This window comes from Agelaius tricolor, unplaced genomic scaffold, assembly GCF_023055355.1.
Source record: "Agelaius tricolor isolate 1412-34295 unplaced genomic scaffold, bAgeTri1.0.p SCAF_9, whole genome shotgun sequence".
Taxonomy (NCBI): domain Eukaryota; kingdom Metazoa; phylum Chordata; class Aves; order Passeriformes; family Icteridae; genus Agelaius; species Agelaius tricolor.
Genome location: NW_027269269.1, coordinates 41754762 through 41771149, shown reverse-complemented (window position 1 = coordinate 41771149; position 16388 = coordinate 41754762). Strand labels below are relative to the sequence as shown.

General features: G+C 40.3%; 1 long non-coding RNA gene across 1 annotated transcript in view; it reads left to right on the top strand.

The window, feature by feature from the left end:
• The first annotated feature begins 8283 nt into the window (after positions 1 to 8283).
• The window catches only part of LOC139593219 (uncharacterized), an 85307-nt gene continuing 77202 nt past the window's right edge, over positions 8284 to 16388 (top strand). Inside the window, exon 1 of the long non-coding RNA XR_011680219.1 lies at positions 8284 to 8835. This is a non-coding gene — a long non-coding RNA (uncharacterized lncRNA). The remainder of the gene's footprint in view (positions 8836 to 16388) is intronic.

Genomic DNA, 16388 nt, shown 5'->3' with positions numbered 1-16388 from the left:
GCTTTTGCCTAATATAAGAAGACTGATAATAACCAGAACCATTGTGCTTTTGTGTGCACAATATGACACCAAAGTTGGAAGTTATCTACTTTAAACAGAGCCACACAGTATCCCAAGATACAGCCTAAGATAAAGCAAACTCTTTACCTCACAGTGTTTCAGTGATGATTTTTCTTGAAAACTATCATAAAATATGCACTTTTAATCTGTGATCTAATACTGAAGTGTTTTCCCAGTTGACTTAAATGAAGGAATTAACACATCTAGTAAATTACTTTTTTTTCTATATGATGCACATTATATGGTAAATCACATGTTTTATAGCATAAGTATGACCTGAAATGGACAAAAAAAAAATCAATGTGGGTAAATGAAGGAAAATTATGTAAGTCTAAAAAACTGCTGAAGCTATTCAATCACTATTTCTTTCCTTCTCTTCTAAAGAGACCCTCTCTAGTCTTTTAAAATATAATTGCAATAACTATATCTAACATGGAAAACTTTAAATATAGTTAACACACCTATATACGTTGAAGGAAAAAAACCCAGTGTACAGAACAGTCAGTTCTGTACCTAGTCTCATCATTTTTCAGTCTCTTCTGTTCCATTATTTTAGTTTGTTTTTTGGATTTTTTTTTAATTCTTTCTTGGTCAGTTTTGGGGTTTTTTTCAGGCTGGAGACAATGTGTTAAGTTACTGGATTTTCATGCTCTGGAAAGCTGCCTTGCATCTCTATTCTCAAGCACAATTCCTGTTTCCAGGCAAGCAAGAAACAGAGAAAGAGGTGACCTTTGCAGCTGCCATTTTGAAAAAAAAAATCCCTTCAAAGGTTGTTAAGAGAGAAGCCAGAAACCTGGGATGGTAAAACAGAAGAAAATGAAAACCCTTAGTGCTGCAGGGAGAGATGTTTTGCCAAAAGATGGTGGCAACACATCCTCCACTGGATTTGTGTGGCTCTCTGGGCACAAGGAGCAGCAGGAGGCCGTGCTGAGATTGCTTGTGATGCTGGATGACTCACTGGAGACAAGAAGAATGATTCCAAGGCAACAGATTCCAGCATTTTAATCTTCCCACCAGTCTCCCAGAGACTCTTGTTGCCTTCAGCATTGTGTGGAAACAAAGGTTTCTCTGGGATTCTGAGTTCCTTTTCCAAAACAGGCCCTCCCAGCAACTCAGCAGTGAGATGTTAGGAATTTAGAGAACAAGATGTAAATTTCTTGGAAGAGATTTGCAAGAGGCATGAAATGACTGCAGCTGCCAGAGATAAAATGTGCCTGGATTGATGGGACACCCCTGACAGGCTGCAGCATCCCTCACAAGGCCTCAAGTCAACATTCTAGGACAGGGAAACCATCCCAGGCCTGGGTAGTAAAAATCAGGGCTCTGGGAAAGGAAAGCACTTCTTCAGACAGGTATTCTCAAACTGCCAGCACTTAAAATAGCAATCCTATAAACCTTAGCAAGGATGATCCCATTTTATTAAGGTCAGATGGAAAATCAAAAGCCCCTATTAGGAATGATAAGAGACAGCCAGAGTGAGCAGCACTGGAAAGAGAACAGAGGTAAAAAGCCAATATCCCAGCCCCCTAGACTTCCCCAAAACAGACCAGGGCTGGACCTGATAATAGTTAACTGCAGGTTTGTTGCATTTCTTCCTTCTGCAAAAGTAAAACCCCAGGGCCTACACAGCCCACAGTGCTCTCACAGCTCTCCTAAAGTGCACAGCCAGGTCATCTTGCAGTGCTCACTTTCCCTGCCCTCTTGGAGCTGCTGCCTGAGCTGTGAAGTGAGGCTTTGCCACCTGTGAAGAGCCACACAAATTAATTCTGGGTGCAGTGGCCACCTGCCTAGGGATACTTGAAGCTATTGTTATTCAAAACATATGTTCTGTGCTGTGCCTGAGTCACCAAATTTAAATTTGCATTTTGTTGATATGAGCTTTTGTTTTCTGAGGCTTTGAGATAGCTGGCACTTTGTCTCAGGGGACAGAGGTCTCCAGGACAGCATAAGGGACATCTCCAGGGGGTTTTGAGCAGAAAACATATTTCTCTTTGATGTAGAGGGAATTAAACCAGATAAGTTAAAAAACCATACTAGAGAGTATAAACATCTAATGATTCAAACTGCCATTGTTTTATCCATCAATGACAACACGAAAAGCAATTTAAAAAAATACCAAAAAACAAAAACAAACCCCAAAACCACAACCCACATACCAAGAAAGGAATCTCAAAATTACCCTTAACTGCTGAGCCAACCAAACGCCTACTTCTATTCCTAACAATGTTTTACATCTCCATCCAACACCTCTTACAAATGTTTGTGTCCCCTCAAAATAAATCTAGTAGCTAAGAAAGGCTATTGATTCACAGTTGTGAAAGATGTATAAATAAAGATGTCTTACAGGTAAAAGAAACATCTGTTCACTCTGCAATAATACAGTTCTCATTATGGAGTATTCCCACAGCTTTTAAGCACAGTTCAATAATGTAGGGATAAGTCAGAAAGTGCGTGGAGGACTTTGACAGTTGGAATTCAATATCAGCCATGAGTTTCCAACGCACAGAGGAATTGCAATGAGGTCTCCAATCTTTGCAAGCCAAGTGTCACAGCTTTACTCTGACCCTACCTAAAAGCATGAGCTGGTTTCAGGTTGAGGTGTGATTGTGTTCTGAATTTGGGACATGAGTCACATCCACAGAATTTGCCCTAAGTATAAATTCATTAGTAGTAGTAGTAGGTCCAGGAAAGGCATCTTAATCTGGACACTCCTGACAACTTCAGCATCCCCTCCCTCCAGCTCTGCCCAGCAGGAGAATGCAGGACAGGGCACTCTGCTTTCCTTCCAAGGAAGCTGAATCTGGACTAAAATAAAAAGTTTTTGATACAGCCAAAGAAGAAAGGTTAAGAGCAAAAGGTACAATTGGAAGTATGACTAAGCAGGCAGATTTACGCTGAAGAAAGACCTCAGAAAAAGGGGGGTTGGGGCTTAGAAAGAATTAAGGAACAGCTGAGTGATCCAAAAATACAGTATTAACAATCTCTAGCAGCAGCAGTATTCGTGTGGCAGAAACTCAGCTTTCTGTTATAGGACCCAGTTGCTATAGAAACTTCCAACTGGGAGCTAAATAAAGTAATTTCTATGCTAGTGTTGGTGTCTGTAACTTCAGCACCTGATGCTAACCAAATTGTGCTCAATAAACAAATTTAAACTCTAAAAACCTGCAATGAGTTCTCAGTGTTTTCTATACAACTGATTAATCCCAATTGATCTTGGCTTAGAACTCAAGAGCTTGAGAAATCATAGAAACAGATAAAAGACTACTCAGACAAATATGTCTCTCCCTTTATTTTTTTCTTTGCTTATTTCCTCCTTCTCCTACACACCTCTTTCTCCTGTCTTAGTTTTTTTTTTTTTTACTTTGAAATTACCTTTTTCATGGCTAACCTCATAGTTAAGCCTGGCATCTCTGATCCTCTTTTGGCAAATTAATTTTGCATTAACCTCTGCTCGCTCTTGCATCTCTTTCATATTTCATTAAACATTTGCTTCAGGTTAAAAATTTGAGAAGCAATGTTAACAGCTGAGTGCAGGCCCTTCCTTCTAGATCTCCAGTGCAGGATCTCAGGGATGAGGTGCAAGGGGCAAGTTTGCAGAAGCCTTCCCAGGGAAGGGGAAGAGTGGGAACAGTGAGAAATGCTCATCTCCCAGGGGCCATGGGCATAGGTAAACTTGGGGAATCTGGATTCCAGGGCATCTAGGGTTAGAAACATCTTCTCTTAAGAAAGGAGGAATTGTTACTGTTATTACTGTAGCACTTTGCTGTACTGATTAGGAAACAGGAGATCACCTAAGCATTTCAACATGCAGACTCTATTTCTGCATGGCATTAAATACAAGTAGAGTTTATTAGAATAAGTAACACTGGTGCCATGAGTAAGCATGTAGAACAGATTTAAAACTTTTCAATATTTCTTTCTAACTGTTTTAGAAGCTGTTTGAGTATTTCTGCAACATCTGGCAAGATGGCAAGGGTTGAATATACAAATGTCACAGAGCAATAGCAGCGACTGCCCTTCCTTGGACACATTGGCCCTTCCTTTATGTTCTAAGTGCCCAAAGCATGTGAAGGAATGGACTAAACACCTGGGAGAAATGGCATTTCTGGGAGCAAGAAAGCAGAAGAGGAATGCAGCAGTGGTGGGAGGTGGAGATTTTCATGCATCCCAGCCAAGGTGAGCAGCAGCAGCCGTTGCCTTATCCCTGAGATGGGAACCAGGGACACTGAATGGACAAAGTGTGTAAGGCCTAAGGGTCTAACCCAGCATTCAGGTGGAGGGAGGGGTGAGCAGGAGTAGCTCAGCAGCTGCTGGAGGAGAAATGCAGGTGCCAGAGCTGCTTGGAAGAGCCCAGGGCTGCCACTGCACAGCACCCACTGGAACAAGAGCAGCAGTGGCTGCTGGCACAGGGCTGTCCAAGGCCTCAGGGACAGGCTGAAGGGCAGGGCTTGGGCAGCCTTTGGCAGAGGCAGCTCTGGTAAACCAGACCTTATGGCACCTCTCTGACACCTGGTGGGTGGCTGAGCTTGGGCAGGGGGGGGCAGGCAGCCGGGGTGCCCAGTGGCACTTGTTCCCTCATGGGCTTTTGTCACAGACATCTTTTATGAAAAATCCTTTCCTGAGGATTTTTTTCTCCTGAGAAGCTGAGAGGCCTCAGGAACAAAATGTAAACTTTGATTATCTGCTGCTGTGGAATGCAACAGGTGCATCTGTGATTGGTCTCATGGAGTTGTTTCTGATTCATGGCCAATCACAGCCCAGCTGGCTCAGACTCTGTCTAAGACACAAGCCTTTGTTATTCTTTCTTTCTTTTTCTATTCTTAGCTAGCCTTCTGATGAAATCCTTTCTTCTATTCTTTTAGTATAGTTTTAATATAATATATACCATGAAATAATAAATCAAGCCTTCTGAAACATGGAGTCAGATCCTCATCTCTTCCCTCCTCCTTGGACCCCTGTGAGCACGGTCACAGGCTTTGGCAGGCAGCAGGGGCAGCTGGTGAGCAAGGGCTGCCTGAAGGCTCCCAGGCAGCAGCAGGAGGCAGCCAGGCTGCCAGCCAAGGCTGGAGACAGCAGGCTCCTGGCCCTGACAGGAGAACAAAGTCTAGCTGGTAGAGATACTCGAAGGACCACAACAGCTTGCTTGGGAAGAACTGGACTGTAAAGTAGGGAAAGTCTATCAGTGTCCATATCAGGTGTCTATCAGAAAGTCTATCAGTGTCCAAATCAAGGCCTTATGTCTGAGGCAAAGTCTTTGAAACATGGGACAGGTGAATGTTCACCAGGACAGGAAACCTGGTGAGTTTGGCCAGACTTTGAAAGCCTTTGGTGGCATTTTTTCCCATTGGAGTCAGTGTGATGATATCAAAATATAAAACTAGCTGTGATTTAGAAGAAGAGCTGCGCTGATCAGATCTTGTCAGAAGCAATGTGTGTGGGATGTGTGTGCATCCCAAATATACATTTATCTGTAGCTGTGCATGTGTATACACAGGCATATATGCATATCTGTGTAATCCCCCCTCAGTGCATCAAGGGAATGGCTGCTCAGAACTGAACTGACTCCTGCTGCTCACACCATGGCCAGGCACTGAGGAGATCACTCTGAAGTAAATATGATCCAGCCAGACATAAAAATTGTGTTTGCAACCCTGCTGACTTCAGTAGAACCTACCCACAAGCTGAAATGCTCACATATGCTCAGATGCTGTTGTTGAATAAGAATGAGCTGAAATTCACACATTAAATTAGACCATACTTAGCTGCTGCCACATGTAGGAGATGCTTCCAAGCCTTTGGATGACAAAGGAGGCTGTGAGGAGAAGACAGGGAAGTGTCATTAACTATTTTCTTCCTGCAAAAAGGGACTTGCCTTGGGGGAAATGAGGAAGACTGGAAGGTGAGGATCCTAAGATGGGGGGCCAGACTTGCTAGGCACAGAAATATAAGTTGTTAAAAACAAGGCACAGGTCACTTTGGAGAGAGGCTCTCAGCAGGGAGCTGTGAGGGGATGGTGTGGAATGTCCCTGTCACTGAGGGTTCTTATGGAGCCTGGGGATTTGTAGCCCCATACTTTGGTCATGCAAAAATACATACAATTCACTTTGGTGTAACAGAGGCAGTTTTTCTTAGTTCTGAAGGGTAAATGAGAAGAAAATGGAGAAGAATTTTTTTTTTTGCTGATTGAACTGTAAGACATACTTGAGTCTTTAAGAAGCCTTTGAGAGTCCTGATTTTCATGAACCCTGATTTTAAGAATTTTCTTCATTTCAAAAACTGACACTCAATTCTGATGTCTGGTATTATTTACAGTGTCTATTCTGTTTGCACAAATTTATGGGAGGCTTGAATGGATACTTAAGTAAAATGATACAGATGCAAAGCTACAAAGCTACCTGTTTTCATAGAAATGTTGCTTTTTACCTTGCTGTTTCAAGAAGATCAAGTCCTTGTGCAATCCACATACACAGTGAGTCACAGCTGAACTTCCACACTGTTTTCTTGTGTTTGCTACATGCTTTGCAAATAAGCCAAAAGGGCCACACTTCAATGCTTTTCAAAACTGGGAAACTAAGTTTGTAACTCCTTTGCATTGCTTCTTTTCTCTTCCTTTTTGTTCTTTGTTGTCTCTCAGTCTCTCCAATCACCATTATATCATTCAGTGAGTGGGGAATGGCATTGTTTATTTCTTCTTTACAAAAGTTTCTGGAAACTTTTCTTGCTCTTGTTCTTTGTAGCATATTTTTTCTTTATAACACTATTTTTTGTTACCTGAGAGCTGTTGTAGAGAATAGGTATTTTAATTTGCATTCCTGACACATAAGATCTTCCACTAAAAGTGTTTGTGCTGCAGAGCATCATAGAATTCCCTGTGATGAATCTCCCTTCTGGCAGGATCCAAGCTTCCAAATATTCTCACAAACCCAGAAAGCTGCAAGCTGGTCTCTTGGCTGCCATATATCTCAGGATCCTGAAGCCAAGCCTTCAGGTCTTTTTCTGGTGAAGTTACAAGGAAAGACAGAACCATTTTTCTTCCAAAGGTCCTGCTCAGGCTGTGTGCAATGAGTTTCATGCAAGGAGATTCCTGTGTTTGCAGAGACTGACTGAGTTTGGTGAGTTCCTGATGAAGCACTAAGGACTTAGCCTGGAGAATTCTTTTCATGAAGAAATTGCCAGACACTTCTCACTGCAGCATTTTAGCCATGATGAGAATTTATTTAGAAATGTAAGAAATATTAATAATCAGTATTTGCCTAGACATTGTAGAAGGAGGCAGGCTGTGCTGGTGACTCACACAATTTGTTGTCTCTGATTTCTCCAAGTTTCACAAAGGCCTCTCTTACCATTCTTCATTACCAATCTAAACAAAGTGACTAAAATATAAATTGTGTGGTAAAATAAATTGTGGCCTAGAACTTACTAGGATATATGTGCCTACTTGATTTTATATGCACTAAGGGTCATTGCAATGATTACTTACAGCATATTAGCTTTAGAATGTGCATAATTGTTCCCAGGATCAGTGGAGAACAGCTCATCTTTCAATACACAGGAAGCTTAATGAGGGATGAAAAGTTAAAGTCCCAGATCTGAACTGCTCTAAAATATGGGATTTCAGAATATGTATCTTAGGGTTTGCAGATTACCAACACTGTTTTTTTCTGTAAATTTCAGCAGAAAATTCTAGATAACCATTTTAAAATATTGGCTTACTCAGTGTAACTTTATGCAACAATCTGCTGTACCTAAGCATATTTTATGTTAGAGAAGTGATTGACTTTTATAAAGAGAAAAAGTTATTTGGGGACATAAAGTTATATACAAAACAAGGTTTAGGTTCTTAAGTGGGAAGATGATAGGAAATTACTAGATCTTTGTGAAAAGAATTTCCTCTGGTTTTCATCTTACATAATTTTTTGTTATTTTTGCATCTCAACCCATTTTGAAGGAAAATAAAAGCGAAGAGCTAGAGGAACACCATCAACTTTCTGTCATTTCATGAAAGAAACACCACTTCTCTGTTCATTTCTTTTATAAACTTGACCAAGCATTCTTTTTCTTCTTTTTAAATCCTGCACTCCATTAAATTTGAAAGAAACTTTTAACATCATCTGAAAAATTATAGTGTGAAAATACTTTTGTACAGAGAATTTTGCGAATGCTTTATTTATACCTCTAAGGGGCAAACTGAGCTGATACTTTCCATTCCTGACAGGCCTGTGATGAGATGACTGGCAGCAGCTGTTGAAGTGGGAGAGGGTTTTATCAGAGGCTGCCTCCCTCAGAGCTGCCAGGTTTCACCTGCTTCCTGGGATGCAGGAGGGTCCCATAGCTCTGGCTGTTCACAGTGGATTGGCAGCTGGATGGGTCAGCAAACTTGCAAGTGGAAGAAGGTGAGGTTGTCTTGATTTCTTTTCTGGATTTATGTATCAATGAACTATCTTTTTTTTTTTTTTTTCCTGATGAGGTGAACTTGTAGGTAATAACTTTGATTTTTTTTTAAAAAAGGTTTACAAATATATTCCTTATGAAAAAGGAGAGTTTGGGGCTTTTCCTTGAATTATTCATGACCTTGAGGTTTTTTGTTTGTTTTTGGTTTGTTTTTGGTTTTTTGGGTTTTTTTTACTATAAGGATAAATTACCTGCTCAACTGTTTCCTTCTTGACTTCTCTTTTGACAGGCTGGTTCATCTCTCCACACCCATTCACTTTTCTCCTGCATTTTGATGTCGTATGGGATTTGGAGATTTTGGAGAAGGGGCAGAAGAAGAAAGAGGTGAGAGATGTTACACCATCATTTTCTAGAAATAAGGTATTTCCAAGGTAATTCTTTCAGTACAAAAATGGAGTAATAGTCTCATAAAGAAATAAACAGGTAAAATTACTTTCCTAGGGCTTTAGAGAGGTAACTGTTGGAACTTGCATTTGAATTCATGAGCTCTGAACCAGAAACTATTCCAGCTCTACCTACCCCTAAAAATAAAGTTTACCTTGCTGAAAGTCAGTGTCCCCATTGTCCATTGACAAAGGGTATAGTATTAATTAATGATTTCATGCAGCTGAGTATGACTCTAAGAAATTCAGAGTTCTCTGAAACCTAGTAGAGGCCTCTGTGCCTATATTTTGATGCAGAGCTATAATATCTGAGGTATGGACATAACCTGCTTTCTAAAAAACAAGTCTCCAGGGTTTTAATGCATATTTGTTTTTAACTGAATGTAAATGAATGTAATAAATGCATGTACCAGTAGCAAAACACAACTTTTAACAGGGCTTTAACTAAAGCTAATCATCTGGTGGTTATTGCAGCTAGGGAAAAAAAATAGAAATAAAGAAACTGCAAAGATGGTGGCAAAGGTGAAAACACTGATAAGGGATTAATTTAGTCAGAAGAAAGTATGGGAGCAAGGAGGCTACTTGAGGCAACTGTGCTGTAGGAGTAAATTGACAAAGGAACCTCATTTTAGGCAGCTGAATGAGCAAATGTGAGGAAAGAGATTCTGGTCTTTCCATTTGATAACAAGGTCAGAAGTACCCATGAGAAGGAATGGCTGGGTTACTTAAAGGATTTTGAAGGCAACTGTCTGCAAGGTTGCCCAGGAGGCAAAGAGTGCAGCGGGACAACAAGGATATAGCTGGATGCTTATAATGTATGGTGTTTCATTATCTTTCTGTTATTGATCGTGATAGAATATTTCATGGAGTTAATTCAACAAGCTAAGAAACATGGGTCTGGAATTACTTAAAGCTGGGTTTGTTTTGTATGGAAGGTGGGTACAGGGGGACATATGTCAATAGCAAAAGTGAGTAAAATATGGATTTAAGTGACAACATGTTTCACAATGAGGCCATTGCCAAGTCTCATCAAGGAACTGTTGATGAAGTCCACATTCCCAGAAGGATCTAAATCAGTCAAAAATAGGTGAGACAACTGTAACAGCAAGGGCAGGACTTAATTGTGAGGGGAACACCATGTGAGGTAGCTTTGGGTGGGAGCCTGAGACAAGAGGCTGTGAGCTGCCACCCTTTGCACAGCAAAGGGCACAGGGAGCTGTGGCACAGCCAGGGAGGGACACTGAGAGACATGGCAGGAGCTGATGGCTGGGGAGGAGGAGAGAGATTTTGGTGTGCTTGGAGTTGAGGGGATGAGAGCCCAGGGGTTCCTTTGCTCAGGGTCCTTCCTTGGAGGCACCAGCTCAGGTTCTTTGTGTGTTACTGCTCTGTGGAATGAGACATTTGAGGTTCTGCTATGGAAATCCTGGGATTGAGCTGGTGAGGAAACCTGGTCTGACTGTGAGTGGTGTGCAGGGAATCAGGCAGGGACCTGTCAGGTCACTGGAGCCACCCCAGTGAAGGGGTGACAGTCCCAGCAGTGACAGTCTGTGACATTGGGAGTGTGGCTGGTGGAGAGCCTTGTGAATGATCTCTCTGGGAAGTTTCCTTAACAATAGAAAAGAGATACCTGGTACTGAGAAGCTCTTAGAAAATCCCTGCAGACAATCTAACTGAGATGTTAATTTTCCTTCCAAGAGCCCCAGGCTTGTCATTGACATTAGGGGAGTACTGGAGTGCAACAGAAAATGTTCAGGCAGGTTGCTGAGATTATCTGCTTTGCTAACCAAAATACAAAGAAGCAGAACAACAATTTTGTGTGTGTGTTATCACCACTTATAAGGGTTATTACAAAGCAACAAAAGAATGATAGAGAATAGAATGCACACTGTTGCCTGGGAAAAAAAAAAATCACATTAAATAAATGTGCTTAAGGAATATGAAACCAGAAGTTATATGGCAACTCTTTCAGCTGGTACCTGAAACATGAAGCATGAATATAAAACTTTCTAAACGATCACAAACATGTGAGGGGAGGTTGTCTAATTCCCATGCACCACAGATATTGACAGACAGCACAGGAGTCCAAAGCTCAGGCTCAAAAAGTCACTTTCTCCTAGATGGATGTTACTTGATTTCTGACAGAGCTGGCAATGTTCTCTCTCCTCTTACACACTTATAAGCTCTGTATGGCTTGTCAAGCCAATAAAGCCTCACTGAACTGAGACTGCTTTCTAATAATGGTATATGACAATACCTGTGGAAACTCATTGCCTTCAATAAAATTGCAGAGGTGGAACTGATTGGGAGTTAGTGAGAGATCTGGTAAACAATGCTCAAGAAAGAATAGGATTCAGCGTTCTCACTCTTAGTTCAGTTGTTGCACAGAGCTAATGAGAACAAAATCCAGTAAAACACTCTGTGTGATGTGAATGGCAATGCAATCCTGCTGAATATAAAGATGCCACTGCCACAAAGAGAGCTTTCAGCATGGAAGTACACATTTATATAACCAAGAGAGCCTCAATGCTTCTCTAAGAATGTTTGACTTTCTTTCCTCTTTTAAATCCTGCTTTTAATGCTGTCACGTCCTCACAACAGGTGAGGCTTCAATCCATGCAATATGGAAGTCATCACTTATTGCCTCTTTTGCATTTTCATTTGAGTTTGTTGGGGTTTTTTAACTGTCTTTTGTACTTTTGCTCTTTATTTTACTTTTCTTTTGCTGCGGAGAAAAAGCTTCTCCACATTCATATAACTTTAGTCCCTTATGAACACTTTGCATTTGTTTACTGAAAATGCAGGGTGTTTGATGGCAGATTTTTTTATAAAGAATAACATGTCAGGGTACTGTATAGAGCAATAGATAACAGTGTATCAACAGATTTATCAAGTTTATCTGAATGCATATTTAAAAATGCCAAATGTGCCTTCAAATCACTTCTGGCGTGTCTTTTGAATCTCATTACAATGCAATCTGGAGGGAGTTTGGAATCTGAAACAGAAGTAATTAGTTCTTTCTTTAAAGGAAATTTGCCCTTGCTAACAAAATATGAGCCAAGGCCATTATAATTCTTGAGTATTTAGTACACAGAAACTACTGCAATTCTAAGTGAAGGTCTCCTGCATTCAAAAAGGCTCAAAATCAAGAAATTAATGAGGATTTCCTCCTGATATAACCCTGACACCACAATGAAAACCAAATATTTCTCATTACAAATAAAATAACATGTACAGTGACTTTTCAGGATTTCCACCCCAATGTATTGCTTGACCCCACATGTGGTTGGGATGGACTGCTATGATCACAATACAGGGGGTGGAATTAACTCAGATCATAGATGATAATCAAGGATGGAAATTGACAGGTGTTTTCAAGTTTTCTCCCTTATTTCTCTTTTGTCAGTGCAAAATAATATGTCATTCCTGATACTCAATATTCTTATTGGTTTTGCATACTCATCTGGGGAGCTGGACTTTGTTGTTCACTGTAGGCAACCCCCTTTTTCTTGAGATTCTTATCTAAAGAGATGCTGAACTGATATCTGGAATACTGATATCAGTATGGGCTATACTGAGGGCTTCATTCTGAATGGTCATTGCCAAGCAGAAATAAACCACAAGAAAAGCATCTGTTCCCAAGGACTTTGGGAAACTCCCCAGATCTGCGTTTCTGATGGCCCAAGAGGAGCAGAAGTGGCAATTTCTCAGCCCAGCAGTGTTAAACAGGATGTCACACAACAGGTGTCAAATGGAGTGTCCTGGATCTATGGTTTTAAAGCTCAGGAGGGTTTGGCACAACCTGATCTGGTTGTACGTTTGATATTTCACTCGTATCTGTTAAAACAAAGAAAAAATTGGGGATTTTTAATTAATTTAGCATTCTTCATTACTATTCTCCCCTCATTTGCTTCAATAGAAGTGCTCTCAATGTTTCCAATTCTTAAATAGGGATGTTTGATCTAACTTGGCATCTTGGTTTTTTTTCGAAGCCTTTTAGAAGCAAGAAAGCGCATGGGTGTGCATGCCAGGTTAAATGTTTCACATAGGTTAAAAGTGCATAAGGCAACATCTGGTGACAAAATGAAGCCAGTTCTGCACCAATTGAAAATAAACATTTGAATTTTTCTTTTTGCCCTGCCAGCCTTGGAGTGATGCAACTGATATCTCTTTTTCTTTCCCCATGGTTAGTCAAGTTTCTAATGCTTCAGTAAGGTACATTGTGAAGTCCATGTAGATAAAGCAATTTTGCTTTGTTTGTAGATACATAAAATTCCTCTTTTTCTTGGCTATCTGTTAGTGCACTATTTTACTAAAAGCCTGCCATTTCAACTCTGACACTCCCTTTTGTAAAAGTCTTCTAAATTATAAAGGTTTAAAATTCTAATAAATGCTTAAAAGAGATTTTAAAATGCTGAATGCAATGGCAATATGCATTTGTTATTATTAATGCACAGCCAAGGGGTAAAAAAAAAATTGTTTCTACAGTTCTCCGGTTGGATTTTTGCACATCCATCTTGCTGTTTGTCCTCATGACACTTTACTGGCACACCCACCAAAACTGCTGCTGTCATTGGAATAGTGGCTACAGTGATTCTATCAGTGAGTGGTCACAGTGCAGCTGTAAGAGAATCCTAGAATCACAGAAAGGTTTGGGTTGGGAGGCACATTAAGGATCATCTCATTTCCATGAGCAGGGACACCTTCCACTAGACCAGGTTGCTCAAAGCCCAATCCAGCCTGAACTTGAAAACTTCCAGGGATGGAGACTCTACAGTTTCTCTTGTCAATCTGTTTTAGTGCCTTCTCTTCCTAAAAAAATACCTTCACAAATCTCATGTCTTGCTCACTTCAGTCAGAGATCTTCTTTTCTTCTTCCTTCTGCTCTAACTGCAGTTATCTGCTGCCAGACATCCCTTTTGTAAAAGTCTCACTCTGAGTAATGTTACTAGAAACCCTTTATCTTTCATTGATGTTGATTTCATAACTTTGTAAATCTAGGATGACTTAGGTGGTGTTGTTTGTCTCTCTAAGGTGAATCCTTATTGCTTAAAGAAATGTTGATACCAACACAGTTAAAAACATTTCATTCAAAGGAACATGAGTCACATGCCAGTTACAAGTTTTTGGTTTTGGTTTTTTTTTTCCAGTCAGTCTTTTTCTAAAAGGAACTGTGCCTTCATTCATAATATTTTATTAATACTAGTGAAATATCATGCTGATGTTTTCCTGTGATTTAATTGCATTTAAAAAGTCAAAGGTTAACAGCTTCAGAAATCATATTTTTCAGAAGTGGCTTATAGTGGTTTTAGAGTGTGTGCTAAATAACTGCAAAAGCAGTCTTGGGCTGGTTCCAAGGGTTTGGAATGTGTGTTCAACACACACACAGGCGTGTGTGGCAATACCTTCTCCAGTCCAGAGACTGTGATAACCATGCTGGAATGGCATTTCACCTGGCTCAATAAGCTCTGCTTCCTCTTTCAATTCCAAGAGCATCTTGGAAAATTTCATTTCTGTACTGTGTGACCGCTCAGATGCACAACCTGTGCACTAAGGCTGAGCCTTTGGTCTGTGGGGATTTAGAAAGCTGTTGGAAATGTGCTACACTGAGAAAGTCATGACCATGAGGCTATGCTGACATTGACCACATTATCAAAGAAGCAGTGACAGGAAATTTAGGGAGTATGATCCTCTGCTGGCAAGTCCAGTACAGGCAAATTTCATAGGCAAGTTCTTTTTGAGGTTGTCCTGGCAGGGAGGAAAGCAGTGTGACCCTTCTGTTTCAAGCCCATTTGCCTTCAGATTGTTATCATTCCTGCACAGAGTCATGAGGAAAATTTGTATTGATGGAAACAAGAGCAATCAGATAAAGCAAAGGGAGTCTCAGACATACCATAATCATTGAGTCATGAATGCAAAGCCCATTGAAATTGTCATTGTCCATCTCATTAAGAAGTGCTGTTTCCATCATTTTTTTTGTATTAAAAACTCTCAGGATTTAAGCATTGTAAAGACTTTTTTTTTTCCAATTGTCTGTCAAAACTTTGTGCTACAGTTCCTGCTTTACTGGATTTATCTCATTGCATTTTGTACCTCCTTGATTGCGTTTCAGTGAATGGTGTCTTGGGGATTGTGTGCTCTGTGTTGGTTTGTCTGATGAGGATATCCCAGAACTGGGCCTGTTCAAGTCTTGCTATTTGAATATTGGCATAGGGAGCTGGGAACAATGGTCTTGAGATGGTGCCTCTACTACTGAATAGGTATTCTGCTTTGCATTGGCAAACAGACGATGGGATCCTTCTTGGACTTTATAGTCCTGCTTTTGGCTTCCTAAATTAATTGAACCCTAATTTGTGATTCCTGATTGCTTCCATCTATGCATACAGAGTGCAGGAAGCTAATGCTGGCACCTGTCTTCACATTTCCTAAAACAGGAAAAACAGGATAGGTAGCAGCCCTTTCTTTCTCATCTCCACTGACTGTGTTGCAGCTATGTTTTGTCAAACTTTGAATTTATTTCTGCATATTTTACATGGATAATGTGGTGATTAGTAATAATATTAAACACTTTGACCTTTATTGACTCTCTTAAACAAATGTCTCATTCTTTACCTTTTTTTCTTTTTATTCTATAGCTTTAAAGTGGCATTGTGTGTTTTAAAGTATTACATTAGTATGAAATAGCTCAAATGCAGAAATATCAGCTATATTAAGCCTGGCTTGCTCTGACTTCCTAGGGAGGTGGTTCTATCTATTAAGCCTTACTTTTGCAGTGTGCAGCACAATTTACTGGAGCAGCTGTTTAAATCCTCTAATGGTATAGTGCATTTAACTTGATATGTTATTTGTCTTGCTCTTAATGAATCTTTGATCAATTTGTACCTAGTTCACATTTTTTTTTCTGTGCTTTACTGTCCGCAGGAGAAAAAGAATAGCAGGGGCTTAATTTAGAAAGGTCAAAATGGTAAACAAATTTAAAAGGGTCAATGTACTTCAGAGTGTAAAACCACGTCAGGTTGTGGAAGGATCGTTTTGGTCCTAATTCTCTGCATCACATAAAGGTGTCGGTCCTTCTTAGAGTTCCCTGATGCTAACACAGGCAGACAAGAGCTGGCTGCTGAGATTGGGCTTTGCTGTTGTTTTAGACTTCCACTTTTTCAGCAGAGTATTTCAGTGTGTCACAGTGCACAAATAGCCCTCACAGAGCAGTAGCACAGAGTTGCATTACTTGCTCCATGCACAGCAGAGCCAATTAGTAGCAATGAGTCTATCTGGTGGATTTGATTTGATAAGATGGGGGTTTGGTTTTGTTTTGTTTTGCACTTCCACACCTGTAGCAGGCACGTGTATTCTCCACATGAATGATATAATTCTTAATATTGGAAAACTACAGCATGCACCATGAAGTAAACAGTTTGCTTTTAGCAACAATTTTGGGGGCCCAAACAAATTTTTCAAAGAGCTTAACCTTGGAAGATGGAGGATAGGAGTTTGCCT